Source organism: Lipotes vexillifer, unplaced genomic scaffold (genome assembly GCF_000442215.2).
Source record: "Lipotes vexillifer unplaced genomic scaffold, Lipotes_vexillifer_v1.1 scaffold74, whole genome shotgun sequence".
NCBI lineage: Eukaryota > Metazoa > Chordata > Mammalia > Artiodactyla > Lipotidae > Lipotes > Lipotes vexillifer.
The window spans coordinates 166159-183857 of NW_006776983.1; positions in this window are offsets into that span (position 1 = coordinate 166159).

The following is a 17699-nucleotide window of genomic DNA, read 5'->3' on the forward strand; positions in this document are numbered from 1 at the left end:
GGGATGTCTGCAGTGTCATTTTCCCGTGGACTTACCTGACGGAGAAATTACACCATTCAATCAGCAAAACAATGCATCTTGTAAAGTCCATTCTGAGCCAAGTCCAACATAAGCTTAAGTGCCAAGGTCTCTCTTTCTGGGGAGGAAGGCTCTTTTGCATTTTATGAACCAGAAATTTAGGGGCAGAAAGTCAGTATCTGCATTAAGTGAGGCTGTTACTGACTTGACTTGGAAGACAGCTTTTGGCTTCCAGCTTTCTTAATTAGGAAGGAAACTGTCAGAAGAAACTGATCATATAGGAAAAATACAGGCCTCCCTGTACTCTTGTCCTCTTGGAAACAATATTAGGAAATATTTTACATCCTGTTGTGGTCCCACCTACGCTGAGAAGAGTACTACGTGTTTTGCTTTCTACGTTAGCCCCATCAACACAACCCGAATACTTCTGCCCCTAATTTCTCAGTCCAGTGAAGTCCAGAGGTCAGGGGTGCTGAGAACAACATATGCGGTCCACACTGTCCTGCACACAAACCCCCTTTCCAAAGAAATCCTCCAAAAGCACAAGAGAGTGTGCAGTGGATTTCTCACGCGGTCCAAACTGAAATACATTAACATCCGCCTAATTCTGAAAACTATCTACGCACAGCATGTGTACGCTCACAGTAAGAGCATACAACGCAATGTGGTACAAACAATTAAAAGTTCTTTTCAAAGTGGAAATGCAAAATAGAACGAATATCTATTTTCTGGAAATGAATCTAGCCATCTGCCTTGCAAGAGCCGCAGGAGGAGTACCCAAAACAGCAGAAACAGCAGCCTCTGGTGTTAACAATCTATTCTCAAATCTCATGCTTCACATTTCCCCAGCAAACAAGGCTAAAAATACAAGACAGGCAACAAATAGTCTCTTGGGTTCTGCCATTCCATGGATGGCGTATTCAGAGTAATATTTTGTGTTGAAATTCAAAACTGGGGGGGGCGGGGAGAAAGCAAGCTATCATATTAGAAGCTGGCACTCAGAATTTTAAGTGTGAATCTGATCCCAAAGTATATTAAGCTGAATGGTGAGAGGGTGGCTGTTTGCGTACAACATAAATCTCTGAGACGTATCTGAATACATTTATAGATTTATTTAAGCTCCTCTAAATTCTTCTCCAAGCCTCATAGTTATAGAGATATAATTTTAGTACTTATGTCACCAAAATATCAGACTCATTTTGTTTTCGGCACAGTTTAGAAAAGCGTCTTTATTGTGGGCTCTAGAGTCGGACTGCATAGGTTCAAATCCAGGCGCCACCACATACTAACTCCGCGGCCTTGAGCGAGGTACTTACCTTCTCCATGCAGCTCTTCTGCTATCTTCAAAAGGAGGATAATAAAAGTACTCACCTCAAAGAGTTATTTTAAGTTATGTTAAGTTACTTTAAGGATTATGTAAGTTAATGTGTGTAAAACTCTTTAGAGTAATGAATGGCACCTGCTAAAGACAGTCATTACTATTATTATCTAATATTCAAGCAAGCCTGCACAAATGCCTTCCCTTAAGGAACAGGCATAACACAAAGAGCGGCAGCAACATGAATGACAGGTCTCATGCCAGTGGTGGCCATGAAGCAAATGACTGGGTGCGCAAGTAAAGCATCTTTACCTAGAGCATGCGGCCAAGAATGACAGAGGTAAGTCCCCCTTGGTTATTCGGTCATGCTGTTAGTTCATGAAGGCGGCAGAATAAGGAGGACAGAAGACAATGACATGGCTGGTCAAGTAGCACTGCCCAGTGTACGGGACAATCAGAATTAATGGCAAAGGTATAATCAAGGAGGGGGACACATCCGGGCTCTCTGTGAACATCTGTGCCTGCAGCTTAAGAGGACATCCTGCATCACCACCACCACCTTCCTTAAGAGAATGTTATGGAATAAATCTTTCTTCATACACTCGGTCTTCGGGATTAGACTGTAACTCCTATGGTCTGGGTCCCCAGCCTCCATGTTTTAAAAAGAAAGAAAGACCCGAGGGAGTGATATCAAATATTCATTATCTCCTGAACAACCAATTTCTTGTTAAACCTTGAAAGTTGGCAGTATTTCAAGTTGGGTCCTTATGTGGTAGGAGGAGGATGATAAAACGTTTACAAGCCTTTGAGGCAACAGACAGAAAAGTGCTTCTTCCCTAACTACTAAGACAGTGGGGTCTAGAACTACGAGACCCGCTCAGTCATAGAGTTTTGATGGAACTCATGGAGGATTCCTGGGGTTCCATAGGTTTCCCCAACCTATGGGGTACCACTTAAAGAACCAGAGACCCACAGATGGGTCATTCAAAGAGTGAGGAGGAATGGAAGGCTGACATTCCTATTTTTCCTGGTAAATTTATGAAAAAGGGTGACAGATGCTGCCACTATAGGGTCAGGTAACAACAATGAATCTCTTCTTATCAGCTGAGATACTTAAGAGATTTCTTGAGCAGAACCCTTTGTCAGGCAGGAAAAAAAGATACCACCAGACTGCTCAAACGAAGAGTACAACCCAAGAGTCACAAAAAGAAAAACCCACCAAGAAATTACAAGAAAAGGCTCTTTTCTCATAGCCCTTTGGAGGGGAAGATTCTGGAGGAAAAAGAAACAGAATGCGGGGCGGCGGAGGCAGTAATTATGTTCGTTAAGGAGAAAGTGAACATAGATATAAAACTGCAGGAACGAGGTAGGTAAATGGATTTAAGTATGCGTAAACCATGCGACCCTATTGTGCCTATAAAACAGATGTGTATTTTTCTTGCCCTTAATGCATCACTATGGTTACCATAAGAAAGATTTCATTGTCCACGAAAATTTTTAAAAGAAGGAATTGTGTGAAAGCTCAGCCCAGCTAAGATCATCTTCCTCCCTGCCTTCAGACTGGGATATCTATGTACAGTATCTAATAGAGGAATCACAACCAGATCAACAGCGGTGCTCCTTTTTTTCAAAGAACAAAAACAAATCAGTGTGACAACATGATGTGGATTCAATTAGCACTTGGCAGGTCATGAATAACTTTTAAACCCCTTCTTTTAACTTGGAAAGTGTTAAAATATATGGTAATCATGGTACCTAAGTGCTTTCCTTACAGTAAGTATGCTATCCATCAAGAACATAAATCTCAAGAATTAAGTCTAGCTTACAAAGGAGGGAACCAGAACATGGCTCCTTGGGCCACTACTAGTTTCTGCAGGCAGTCCCTTGCCCCATGTATCTTCCTTGTTGAGGACATTCGAAGCCAATCACCTGAAATCTCGTTGCAATTTTCAGAGGGTTTTACATTAGGTATGGAGGGAAAGAAAAGGGGAAAAAAAAGGAGTTGGTACAATGATCTTGGAAACAAATAAATGACAACTAATTGTAAAGAAATGGCTACTGAATTGTTCAATCTTCTTATATAATCAAAGCAAATGGCATAATTCTGTCTATCCTGTTGTTTCGGGAAGGCGGAGTACCTTGGTTCAAACCAACATGAAAAGGCTTGTAGAACAAAACAACTATTTACTTGGATAAGTAAGAACACTGTAGGGCCAACCCCAGAGAATGCGGTGAAACTACTCAGCAAACATGTCCCCTGGGTGCATCTCATCTTGCTTTTAATGAGGGGGCACCTTCCTGAGCTGGGAGAACTTAAATAACTTTGAAACGCGCCCTTTGTTCTGAAAATCCTAATTGTACCCACCTGTCCCAAGCCAGGTTATGTGGCTTCACAGATTTTATAGCCTGTTTACTGCTCATTTCTTGGGGAATCTCTGACAGGTGCTAAAGGTAACAGGCTTTCTGCCCCAGAAAGTAAAATACCACAAGGGAAATATTAGTCAGATGAACTGCTCCACTCCATGTGTCTTGAACATTACTCTGATCTGTGCAAGACATTTGTTGTAAATAAGCCTGTGGAGTGTACAGTGTGTTTTCCAGGAGTCCTTTGAAGAACAGCTTGCAGACAGGAGGTGCTAGCCTTAGTTTCACAGCCAGCAAAACTCCATCCAAGAGGCTTTTGGCAGGTCCGCACCTCTTGTTTCAAGCTGGCTTCAAGACAGCCCCACCAACCAAATTCCAAGGGTCAGTATGTGGAGTCAGTCACTCTTAAGTATTCAGCATAGAAGAGCAAGTGGAAACTCAGACATTTAAATCAACACTCAGAAAAGGCCCGCTTTCCCCCCAATAGTGTATTAAAAACAACTCAGAGCTGACTTTGCAAGGAGGCATTCTCTGTAGTAAGTTAAATGGCTGAAGCTTGTGCTTCTCCCAGCGAAGAAAAGAAATATGCTTCACCATCACCTAGTGTGTGCAATCACTTGAGGCTCATTTTTAAACCTTTCCTGCTTTTTAAAAAGCCTGCTCCATTAAAAACAAAAAACAAACAAAAACTTTTCAGGAAATGAAATGCAAATAGTCACTGAACAGGATCATAAAAGGGAAAAACCTCTATCCACTTTTTTTCTTTTTTTAATTCTTCATTCCAGGCAGCACGACTGCTTTTGACACACCGTTAGCTTTTATAAAAATGAGATTACACTGGTTTTTCTGTGATCGTCCTCAACCCTTTCCACCCTTTCCTGTCTCCCGGCTGCTCACAATACGTTCAAGGCAGAGGTAAGGTGGGCAGATCAGTTTCACCCCTCGCCAGTCAAGCGTTAGGTAAATCATTTAATAAGGCAATTACAAATTCTAAGCCTAATGGATGACACCTAGGAATAAAGAAAGAGCGGGAAGGAAAAGCTTCCGGATGATTTCAAGGGTAAAGCCACAGTCCTCAAGCTACGTGTAAAACTGCCTCTGATCAGCTTCAAAGCAAGTCCGCGGTTTTAAGTTCATGCTTCCAGTCCTCGCTCAAGGTGAAGCTGAAACCAGGTGCAGAATGTCACTCTGCCGGAGTCCAGAGGATCCAGGAAAAATGGGGTCTACGCTTCTAAGTCGGAAAGAAGCAGCGGCTTCCCAGCCGCTCAGGGGGCCCCGCGCTCACGAGCTCCCGGGCTGGAGCTGGCACCGGGCAGGGAGAGGAGGCGCCGGGTGAGCGGCCTCTGGCCAACTGCTAACCCGGCGGGGCACTGCCGGCGCAGTTAAACGCGGACGGTGCACGCCGCTCTCCCGAGCTCCCGCACACCGCGGCCTCCTCGAAAGAAAGCCCACTGCTGCCCAGGACCTCGGGCTGCTGCCGCCCGAGAGATGTCGAGCTTCGCGGACTTCAGCCTGGGTGCTGCTCCCCCAGAGAAAAGTCGCCCTCTCAATTCAAGCGCACCCTCCAGAGACTCTCATCACCAGGCGCCCCTCCCCAGGAACTCTCGGACACCCCTACGGGCGCCCACCCGTGAACGATCTCGCCACGGAAGGAAGTGAAGAGGACTGGGGGAAGCGAGATTGGAGTGAAGAGGTGGGGACTCCAGTCTGCAGCGATTGGGGAGGGTTCGGAAAATGCAGCAAACGACGAGAGGAAAAGAAGGGTAGGGGCCCCGGTCCCAGCAACCTGTAGGGCTGCGGCTGATCGCGAACTTGGGGTGGGAGACAGTGGTCCCCTCGGAGGTCCTCCGCCCGAGTCCCACCCCGCTGCGCTCAGCGCGCGGAGAGGTACAGGGCGCAACTTGGGAAGCTAACGCCATAGGTGCGGGTCCCGCTCGGCCGCCTCGCCCCCGGCTCCGCCTCCCGCTCGACCCCGCGCTTACCTCGGGCAGCCGCAGCCCCCGCCGCCCAGAAGCAGAGCCCCAGCCAAGGGAGCCACCGGCGCGCCCCTCCAGCGCCTCCTCTTGCGGCGGCCGCTCTCCCCATGCTGCTTGCCCCGCTCGGGAGTACGGATCCTCTTCCGCGCCCCGGCAGCCCGGGAGAAAGGCACGTTGAGCCAGGGGCCGAAGCAAGTGGGTCCCGGGGGTCTTCGGCGAGTGACTGCTCCACCGCCGCTCCCTACAGCAGCAGGGCAGGGCGCTCCGAGCCGCCGCGCGCTGGGCACCCAGAGGATGCGCGCGTCCCCATAGCCGCCCACGGCGGGGCGACCGCTGCCGCCACGGTCACTGCCCGAGTCACCCGCCGTCCCCGCCGCACTGCCCGCTCGCGGCGCTCCAGCCGCCGCCGGGGTCCGGACTAGGGAGCGGAGGAAGGAGCCCGCAAAGCTAATGAGACCCCCCCAGAGGCCGCCCCTTCTCCGCCCCTCCGAGCGGCAACCAATGAGCCGGGCCGGGGCGGGGCGGCGGGCGTGCGGGGCGGCGCGGGGCGGCGCGGGGCGGCGCGGGGCGGGGCTGGCGGCAGGGAGGTGCAGGTGAGCCCCGCGGCGGCTGCGTGCGACCCTAGGTGCCGCCGCGAGCTCGGGAGCAGGACCGCCGCTGGGCTTGCGGAGGTCACGCTCGCTCCAAGAAGGGAGCAAAGCCTGTGGGCCTCTTGGAGGCGAACCCAGCGCAGAAAGATGTGGGCATCTCGGCAGCCTGAGTCTGCTGCTTCCTGCAAACCACTGTTTCGTTCAACTTTGAGCCCTTTCACAGCCCTGCCCCTCTTGCTTCCATTTTTAAAAATCAGACCAGACACCACTCCAGAAAAATTCAAAAAAAAAAAAAAGACAAATGCCAAGTGGGAAAAAAATAGCACTGGAATAAACCCATTATTGCAACTAAGCTAAATGTGCATGCATGTATATAAAGAGGTGGGGAAGTCATGGGTGCATGAGGGGTATGTGATCGATTTTTATTTTTTCTTTTTTTCCCCAATTCCCTTGTCTGTGGTCCTAATCACCCAGGAAGCCCCCAAATTTTCAGAAAGCTCTTTCGTTTCTGATGGCTTCTGTTTCGTTTAAATCTGGGCCCTGGCAATTGCCTTCCTCCTAAGTATCAGGGAAGGGAAGTCGTGCTGGGCCTTTGTCATGAGAAGGAAAGACTTTTCTTAAAAGTGTGGTTTGTTTTGAATAGGTTGTCAAATCTTCATTTCCCTGCTTTTGAAAGTACCTCCCGGTTGCCTCTTATTCTCCCATTTGCAGGAGTCATTTACGAGAGATTGCCTCGGGCCACACAGTTTCAGAGCAAAGAACACACTTGGGGGGTTGGCCCTGAGTTCAAGGCTCCATAGTCATAGCACCATATTCGAGCCCCCAGAATGATGCCAGAACTCAGCTGGTCAGAATATGTGTCCCCTTTTGCCTGGTGGACCCCAATAGAAAATGAAATCTTGGTTTGAAAGAAAGACAGCGTTCCCAACACCTCCCCACTGCCCACAGTCAATATCAATACAGAACTTTCAAAAAGTCCCTCTCTCTGGTCAAAGTACCACCTGACCCGAAACACGTTTCTCTGGAGAATAAACAGTTTAAAGTGAGGTAATAGTTCTGGATGAGGTAATTGTGCTAAGTCGCTTTCTTCCTATAGGAAAAAGAGGATGATAGAAAGATTGATTCCCTGATAAGCACATATGCCATCCCTCTCCTGAGTGCCACCACACACGTGACTGTCAGCAATTGCTTCCTCCAGTCTTCTTACCCTCAATAAAAGGTTTGGGACCTGGTCAAGAAAACCAAGCTCTGGGGAATGAAGGCTTCAAAGCAATGACTGATGTGGGGTGGGCTAGGGACTCGCCTGAAAATCTCTTTAGAATCTTGGTAAATGAGGGTTTTGTCCTTTTCCTCTGAGAAGGTGAAATGGGAATTAATCTACCAAATAGGCCTTACCTGTCCTCTGGAAAATAGTCATTCATCCTCTGACTTTCTTTATTCTTCAAGACCATGTGGCAGTTATATCACAAATGAGTATTTTCTTAAAGAAAAAAAAGAGAAAAGAAAGAAAAGGGAATTACTGTGTTTCTCCAAAATAGTATTTAAGTATTACTACTGTTTCCAAAGGGGAGCAAAAGTAAAAACAATTTTATTTTGAAAAAATATCTAGGAAATAGATGAGCTAATAAGGTTAATAAGTGAGATTAATAAGTCAAGTAAACTTGTGATGACAGTTAAGAGAGAAGGAAGGAAACTAAGAACCTTTGAATGCATACCCTGCTCAAGGAATGGGATATATATATACATCTCACACACACACACACACACACACACACACACACACACACACACACACACACACACACACACACACACACACACACACACACACACACACACACACACATATACAAATATATATTTTGTTATGCATATAAATATTTGTTATATGTAATTGTTGTTTTTTAGAGCAGAAGCGAACCCTGGAAGTCAGGGACTATTATCCCTGTTGGGCAGATAAGGAGAGTCAGGCTGAGTAGAGAAGTGATTCACCCAAGGTCACCTAACCAAGGGGCTGAACATTAAGAATGAGGCACCAGGGACTTCTGTGGTGGTCCAGCAGTTAAGACTCCGTGCCCCCAGTGCAGGGCGCCCGGTTCGATCCCTGGTCAGGGAACTAGCGCCCACACGACACAACTAAGAGCCTGCATGCCGAAACTAAAGATCTTGCATGCCACAAGGAAGATCCCCTGTGCTGCAACTAAGACCCAGCACAGCCAAATAAATAAATAAATATTTTTTAAAAAGGGGGGGGGCTTCTCTGGTGGCGCAGTGGTTGAGAATCTGCCTGCCAATGCAGGGGACACGGGTTCGAGCCCTGGTCTGGGAAGATCCCACATGTCACGGAGCAACTAGGCCCGTGAGCCACAACTACTGAGCCTGCTCATCTGGAGCTTGTGCTCCACAACTGGAGAGGCCGCGACAGTGAGAGGCGCGCGCGCCGCGATGAAGAGTGGCCCCCGCTCGCCGCAACTAGAGAAAGCCCACGCACAGAAACGAAGGCCCGACACAGCCAAAAATAAATAAATAAATAAAATTAAAAAAAAAAAAAAAGAATGAGGCACCAGCTTGCACAATTCTAAACCCAAGATGAAGTTTGAAGTCCTGTCCGTTCCACTGAGTTTTCCAGAGATGAGACATTCTGCCTCGTCCTCCTCAGTACTGTTTAGCAACTGGGTTGGGAGAGGTTCGGTCTTCAGTATTACCACAACTATTACAAACCACATATTCATTATACATCTTGTACTAATTATGTTTCACATATCAATACACCCTGTATTAATCTAATTCTGGCTATTTTAAAAGATGCATGAATTGTACTCCATTGCATTTGGAAAAATATCCATATCCATTTGGAGAAGTACATTGAGTAGTCACTACCTGGGATCATTGTCTCTGGCCAAGGAGCAGCCTGGAAGAACTGACCTGAGAATCAGGAAACCAGGTGCTGGGCCCTGACACTGCCAGGGACTGTGTGGCTTAGGGCAAGTCAACAGCTCCTAGTCTCAGTTTCTTCATCTGTAAAATGGGAGTGTTTCACTAGATGAGCTTAAGATCAACCCTATATAAGATCCATCATTTTCAACTTTAGCACATTATAATTTTGAATGCTCAATACAACCAAGTTGGAAATTAAGCCACTTCTTCTGAAATTGGGACAATTATGTGAGAAATGCATTGTGTTCTAGAGAAATGATTTTGGATTATAGCCAACCTATAAGTATTAGCTATAACCAAGTAATATTAATTTAATGAATAGGCTTAGTAAAATGTTTTTCTCCATTCTTTGCTGCTTGAGTTGACTATGACTGTTTTCTAACAATTGATACTTAAAGATCAAGAGGTAGAACATTTCTACTTCCATTGCCTTTTTTTACTGCATAAATAATTGACATATAACATTATATGTTTCAGGTGTACAACATAATGATTCGATATTTGTGTGAATTGTGAAATGATCACCACAATAAGTCTAGTTTACATCCGTCACCTTACATAGTTAGGATTTTTTTCTTGTGATGAGAACTTTTAAGATCTATTCTTTCAGCAACTTCACATATACAGTATAGTATATTAACTATAGTCACCACGCCATACATCCATCCCCAACACTTATGTATTTCATAACTGGACGTTTGTACCTTTTGATCCCCTCCACCTATTTCACCCACCCCTCCCTCTGGCAACCACCAATCTGTTCTCTGTATATATGACTTTGGTTAGTTTTGTTGTTTTTGTTTCTGTTTTCCTTTTAGATTGCACATATAAGTGAGAACATATGGTACTTCTTGTCTGACTTACTTCATTCACCATAATGCCCTTAAGGTCCATTCATATTGTTGCAAATGGTAGGATTTCCTTCTTTTTTCATAGCCTTTTGATCATCTCTAACCGAACTAGTCTCAAAAGATAGAAAATGTTTGAGTCTAATTTGGAGAAGGAGGGATACAGACTTTGCATGGGGAGATACGCCCTTCCAAATACAGTGAAATTTTTTTTTTTTTTTTTCCGGTAGGCGGGCCTCTCACCGCTGTGGCCTCTCCCGTCGCGGAGCACAGGCTCCAGACGCGCAGGCTCAGCAGCCATGGCTCACGGGCCCGGCCGCTCCGCGGCATGTGGGATCTTCCCGGACCGGGGCACGAACCCACGTCCCCTGCATCGGCAGGCGGACTCTCAACCACTGAGCCACCAGGGAAGCCCCAGTGAATTATTTTTTAAGTGGTTTACTATAACTCCTTACGAAAACCTGTGTATTTGCCTGGAAAACATATGTTAAAAGATTTGGCCCCCCTGTTTGGTGTAAGTGGTAAAACTCCAAGGGACATTAAAGGAGGTACAAATATTCTACAAGAGTAAGAGGAAAGAATTTGTCTTTCAAGGAGATGGGGAAGGAGCGGAGTGAAGGAGTGCGTGGAAAGCCACACCTGCCAGCACCTGGCCTTTCTCCCGGGAGATCCAGATCATCATTAAGGCTATGGAGGTAAGTGAATTCTGCATGAAAACAGAGCAAAGGAATTGTAGTTTGAATCTAGATAACTAAAGACAAAACAGACACTCAGAACAGAGAGAAAGGACCTTAGACAAGGAAGCTTTCAGAAAGTACGGAGACACTGCGGGGCTTCCCTAACAACAGAAATGAATTCTCTTTAGGCCCAGGAGGTGCCTACTTAAAAATCTGCAGCCAGGTGTCAGAAGTCAGTGAGATCAAGACCTCTGGGAATAGAACACAGCTGTAGCTGCAAAGGAGAGGCAGTAGGCTTAGAAACATTGGGTGAAGACTTAGGGGGAAAGAGCGGGAAAGAACTTCACCATACAGTTGTACATCTTACTTTTACCTAACCTTCTGGACTGAATAGGTAGTTTTAGTTATAACCACTGTCAGAATCTTTCTTTTAATGTTTCTAGGGCCTCTGTAGGCTGCACATAGATTCTTTCCTAAGCATGCACCATAGAGGGGTAATCTTCCCACGTTTGTAGCTTTCCTCCTCTGGACACGTGACTGCTATTCTGAAGACCCAGCTATTTCTAGCTCTGCCACTACCGGATGTTTCTGATAAAAGCCCCTGTCTCTATTAATCATACAATTATGATAATTCACAGGTGAAGACCAAAATTCAACCGACAAAAGAACAGTTGGCAACCTCAATTGGTGAACTTGGCAATCCAATTAAATGAGATAGTCTACAAGCGATATTGCCATTGGTAATACTCTGTGTCAATCATTACCCCAGAAAGGTCTCATTCAATCAGAGCAGCACATTTCAGAAACCCATGCAACTTACAGAAAGCAGGCAGAATTTAATTCACCACTATGTGCTCACAGTCTCACTCATAATTCAGGAAACTGCTGGAACAGGGGGAGAAAATGATGTTGAGAGCCGGGAAGCCTTGAGTGCTTCCCATGTGATGTTCTATCCAGGTACAATAATCCAGGTTAACAACCATCCCTGTTAAAGGCAATATGGGATCATTTGTTAAGGAAACACACACACAATATTAGAGAAGTCTATTTTGGATCTTGGGCTATGAAACAGCAATAAAGTACAGAAATCCAATACATTTGTTTAGAAAGGACAGCGGGCACCAAAATAAGACTCTAACTAAACACATTTTTCCTGACACCACAAGTGTGCCTTCCTCATTTTCTACTCCGGTAATTACTTCCCGGAATCAGGTGTCTAGGAGTTTCAGCTGTAGCTGCTGACACAGACAAAGAACTTAAAAATAATAACAAGGACTTCCGTGGTGGCACAGTGGTTAAGAATCTGCCTGCCAATGCAGGGGACACGGTTTCGAGGCCTGGTCCAGGAAGATCCCCCATGCCGCGGAGCGACTCAGCCCGTGTGCCACAACTACTGAGCCTGCGCTCTGTAGCCCGTGAGCCACAACTGCTGAAGCCCGGGCAACTGGAGCCGGTGCTCCGCAACAGGAGAAGCCACAGCAATGAGGGGTCTGCGCGCTGCAGTAAAGAGTGGCCCCACCTTGACGCAACTAGAGAAAGCCCACGTGCAGCAACGAAGACCCAACACAACCAAAAATAAATTAATTAATTACAAAGTTTATTAAAAAGTTAGGTTTTAAATAAATAAAAATAATTACAAGAAACAATTCTTTGGCAGTAAAATTAATGTTAGTGCTTTAAAAAATAATAAACTGGGATGAGAAAAAACAAGATGTGTAAACTCATAAAAGATGTAGCCTCTGATGACAGTGTAACATGCAACCCCTGAGTTACCTGACCTTGGCACTGAGCATCAGAAACGTGACAATTTACTCCTCCCAGCACTTTATGGTAGCTCAGGGACAGCCTGTTATCTTTCCATATTGGGAGAAAATGCTGTGATTCTTAACTGTGAAATGGAAGATGCTGCCAAACCTTCTGTGGGGTATGTGTTTTCATTTGTTCCTCTTGATCTACTCTGGTGGGTACTATGCCTGCTGGTGAATAGAGAAAATAAGGCAAGAGATTTCCCAAGATAATTAAAGTAAATTTATAGTTCAAAGTCACATGACTGCCATGCCACCATCACTACACCACACAGAAAAACCACACAGCTATCTCCTGTCAACAGAAAAAAATGCACAATCTCGAAGTTGAGAATGATATTTTATTCAACGGTCTTGTTGAGGACTTAAGCTCAGGAGGCAGCCTCTTGGATAGCTCTAAGGGACTGCTCCGAAGAGGTAAGGGAAGAACCAGGATATATAGGAGTTTTTGCAACAAAAACGAGGTAGCTGTAACGTCGAAAGATTACTGTTAATTAAAGAAAAAACAGAGCTCTCAAGTTAATGAATTTAGCGCTTTTCTATGTATGGGAAGATGCAAGATTCTGGGCTCATTGAAATCATTCCTTTGATATGCACCTAACTATCTAGGGCCAGTATCCTGCTTTTCTCCATACTGAATCCCCTCAGGGTGCACAGTCAGTGGCTGATGGCTTGATGGCTGCAATGTCCTTCATTTATTGACCTGGCAGGTGACATCCTTCCTTCACACTCCAAATAGAAGAAGACTGAAGGCATGAGGAGATAACTGCCCTGTAGGTTCTGGTCAAGAATAGAATCAAGAATCAAAAATACAGCAAGTGGAACAAACTTGTATTCCAACCTCTCCATCTCCTCATTAGTATTACAAGATCCAGAGCTGTTTCATTTTCCTGGAACTGGAACATCTACCCAGAGCCAATTGCTGGGGAAACGTAGGGTTAGATGCACAGGTTCCAGTATATAGACATGAATAGAGCCAGTGGCTTTCTTTTTACTGAAGCTGCCTGTTTTCCTGCAGAATAAGGGCTAAGGAATAGATGGATGCAGTCTGTATGTCAAAGTTGGAGATTAGAAGGGCCTGTATTGCCTGTTTGGAGTACCAGTACCAAGAGAAGAAACAGGTGTCTGGCCTCTGGAAAAAAGTATGACAAACAGAATGGTAGTGTATACATTTAGGGGGTGGATTATGCTATCGAAGGAGTTTATCAAAGAGCCTTTAACCATAAGAAGCCACTCGTGCAAATGCCAATCACTAAGAAAAGAATGGCTTCTCTGAGAAGTAAAACAAAAGAAATAAGCAGCATAAGTTTTCTTTCTTTTTATTTTTTAATTTTCTTCTCTCATTTCCATTTTTCCTTCAGTTCCCTTGATCTCTCTTCTGGAATAAGATATCATAAATGACTCCCTGTCACTAAGAGGAGGATGACAACTCCTGTGGATTCTTCAAAGCAAGACTTAAGTAACTGTTGCATGATTCCAATCAAAGTTGTAAAAAGAGAAAATGCTAGCTTAACAAACAGGGTTGTTTCCAATTTTCAAATAAAGTTTTGACTTTCCAGACCCAAATCCTACCATATACCTGCTTCCTTTTATCCATATTTACAGGGAAAAAAAACTATGAATTTATAATTTGTTATATCTTAAGGCTCAGGCAGTAGATTTAAAAGCATTCATTAGTAAATGGCTGTCACGCATTGTGAAGGAGAAAAGATCTGCTTTACATGTTAAGTAGTATTTTACCAAAAATAAAATTTAAGAGAGTACCATTTGCAGTTTAATTCAACCACATATTCCACTCAACTTGTCAGGTATAAGGATGACTTTAACCCCATTCAAGTACCAGCTTCCCTAGAGACAGACAATCTAGTTCCAGAGTAGATTTAGGGGATCACTAGAAGGCCATGATTATTATTAGTGCTTATGTAAGAAACTAATCCAAACAAAATAAATGTAGAATTTCTTTGACTCCTTTACACTCAGCCACTGACAATATACTCCTCTGTTGAGAAGAGAAAGCAAATTACACATGTACGTGCACATACGCACACATGCACGCGCACACATTCACACACATACACACACACTGGGCATCAGGCTGGTTGTGCCAGTTCATTTATTTATATAGATTGTCCCCAATTTACAATGGTTTGACTTACGATTTTCTGACTTTATGAGAGTGAGAGTGTGAAATGCATTCAGTAGAAACTGTACTTGAAATTTTGAATTCTGATCTTTCCCAGGGCCACTGGAATGCAATATAATGCTCTCTGGTGATGCTGGGCAGTGGCAGCAGCCGCAGGTTCTGTCAGCCACGTGGTCACGAGGGTGAACAAACAACACACAACCATTCTGGACCCGTCAACCATTCTGTTTTTCACTTTCCATACAGTGGTCAATCAATTACATGAGATAGTCAATACTTTATTATGAAATAAGCTTTGTGTTAGATGATTTTGCCCAACTGTAGGCTAATGTAAGTGTTCTGAGCACTTTTAAGGTAGACAAGGCTAAGCTATGCATTTTGCATATATATTCAGGCTACAAATGATCAAACTATAAAGAGTAAGACACTCTTCTGATTGACTATTCCAAACCCAGAGCCAAAGTTATAAAGCAAAGTGCACGTCGTTCTCATTAAAACTGTGAATAAACTAGAATGCTATCATTCTAATTATTTAACAATGTTCAGGATGATTCAGCCATTGCAATACATTATTTTAAAATTATACTTATCTGAAAGGAGTGTAGTGAACAAACATTATTTATATGTGTATGATATCCTACTTAGAAAATCCCAGAACTAAACTCTAAATATTACCAAAACCCCTACAGAGATTTCTGCTTGTGGCATCTGAAAAACAAACAAACAAAAAACCAGAAATGCTGTATAAAATAACATATACTTCTCTACAGTACATAGTTCCCTTCAAATTACGGAGAAAATGCACAGGCTAGAAATACACCTGGAAAAGACAAGCTTACTTTGAGGCTGGAGTTGTCCTGGGGAATTTAACAAAGTTTACAGCCTATAGGATTGCATTTGAATGCTAACTCTAGGGACAGGAGGCTAATTCTTGGGTCCTCAGAAGGGGAGGAAATAGACTTGAGATCTGGACACAAACCAGGGACCCATAAAGTACTTCAACAAAACTGAAAATGTGAACCAGAAATACATCCACTTAACAAAGAGAGGCCACATGAAGACTCATTTGTCTTGGCCTAAGATCTAGGTTAGAAAAGTTTGTAAGAATTTTAAATGAGGCTTTTCCAAATACAGGTTTCAGGGTCGAAAATATATTACCTATGTGGCTACAGAAAATCGAAACTATGAAATTAACTTGTGCAAGATGGGTAGTGTCCTGGGCTATATAGCAAAGGAAAAGAATGTCCTCTTTGGAGAACAAACCCTTGAACACAGGGATTTTCCTCCATAAAACCCAAACAAATATGAGCTTACAAGCTTTATGACAAATACCTGGAAATGAGCCTCAGTAAGAGTGAATTACCAGAATCAACAAGCTCAAGTATCATGTTACTAAGGAATTCAGATATTGCAATTTTTAAAATAAAATTTAGGGCTTCCCTGGTGGCGCAGTGGTTGAGAGTCCGCCTGCCGATGCAGGGAACACGGGTTCATGCCCCGGTCCGGAAAGATCCTACATGTTGCGAAGCAGCTGGGCCCATGAGCCTGTGTGCCGCAACGGGAGAGGCCGCAACAGTGAGAGAAGCCCACATACTGCAAAAAAAAGATTAAAAAAATAAATAAATAAAAAATAAAATTTAAACAAGGCTTCTATAGTATTAGTGAAGCAAAATAACTGAAAACACAGGCAATAAACAAGATGTATACCAAAAAAACTAAAAAGATACAAAAAAAGAACTAAATTTATCATTTCCTTCACAAGGGTCACAAGATATTCTCTTTCAAGGAGTGTGTCATATTTTTCTCCATATGACTATAATCCAGCATAAAATTAGTAGACAGGAATTGTTCCATAATTGTTTGTGGTTGATATAGCTGCCCCAAAAGAAGCTGAAGACAGAAGTTTGCAGGGGAGAATTTATGAAAAAATAAATAAATAATATTAAGACGCAAAACAGAAGAAAACCCACAGAGATACTGCTTTATCTAACTGACTTTGGTGGGCTGTAGAATACAATAACTATTTCAGACTATTCCAAAGTTGATAAAGAAGACAAACTTCGGCCTGTGGAGGCATTGAGTGTCAGTGAATCCTACCTAAAAAAAAAACAGAACAAAAAAACAAGTTTAAAACTGGATAAAAAGAGCCATTTCAGGGCTCTGAAATGGGGGAAAGTCAGACAAATCAAGGAGACAAAAATGAGAAGAGTTGAGGGCAAGATCCCTAGGAGTCTGGAGCCTCTGGCCTCAGGATGCTCCCATCTTTTCTCCCCAGCTTGATTGGTGAGAACTGTAGCTTTACCAGCATAAAAATGGCCAAAAATCCTAGCAGATTTGCTGCGAGTGGGAGACTCAATTTGCTCAGAGGTGACATCTTGTAGCTTTGCCAGCTTTAATTGGCAAACTCAGTAGGAAATGAATGGGAAACACCTGCAACCATGCTAGCCCAAGATTGAGGTCTCAGTGTGGCAAGCAGGCAATCAGGAAGAAATTAATGCAAGATTGTGGAAAGGTGAGAACCACAGAAGTGCTGAGTTAAGTTCTCTGTATTTACCTGGCTGAATGGGAAACTACATACAGGAGCAAAGTAGACCTGAAAGAATGCAGCAAGAAATAAAAGTCAAAGGAGATGTGGGAACTGGCTCTAAATATGAATGTGTTCCCCAAACCACAAAGACATCTAACTGCCTAGGATGGCAGGCTTATGGGCTTCAGGTGTTTGAATATAAGCTCTTCTCAAATTATTGGCTAACCACTAAGCTATGTAAAACACCAGAGCAAACCCTAGAGAGCGAGACTAAAAAATAAAATGGAAAAATCAAAAAACTAAGCAGAAACATCACTTGCACTAAGTAGGAGACAGATTCCACAGCTTAAGTCTAGGCAAGATATTAAAAACAAAACAAAATAAAGAAAAAACAGAATAGAACCCAGGATGTTGCTATATTATGTTAAATGTCCCATTTTTATTAAAAAAAAATTATGAGCCATGCCAAGTAAAACAGGAAAGTTTGACTTGCACT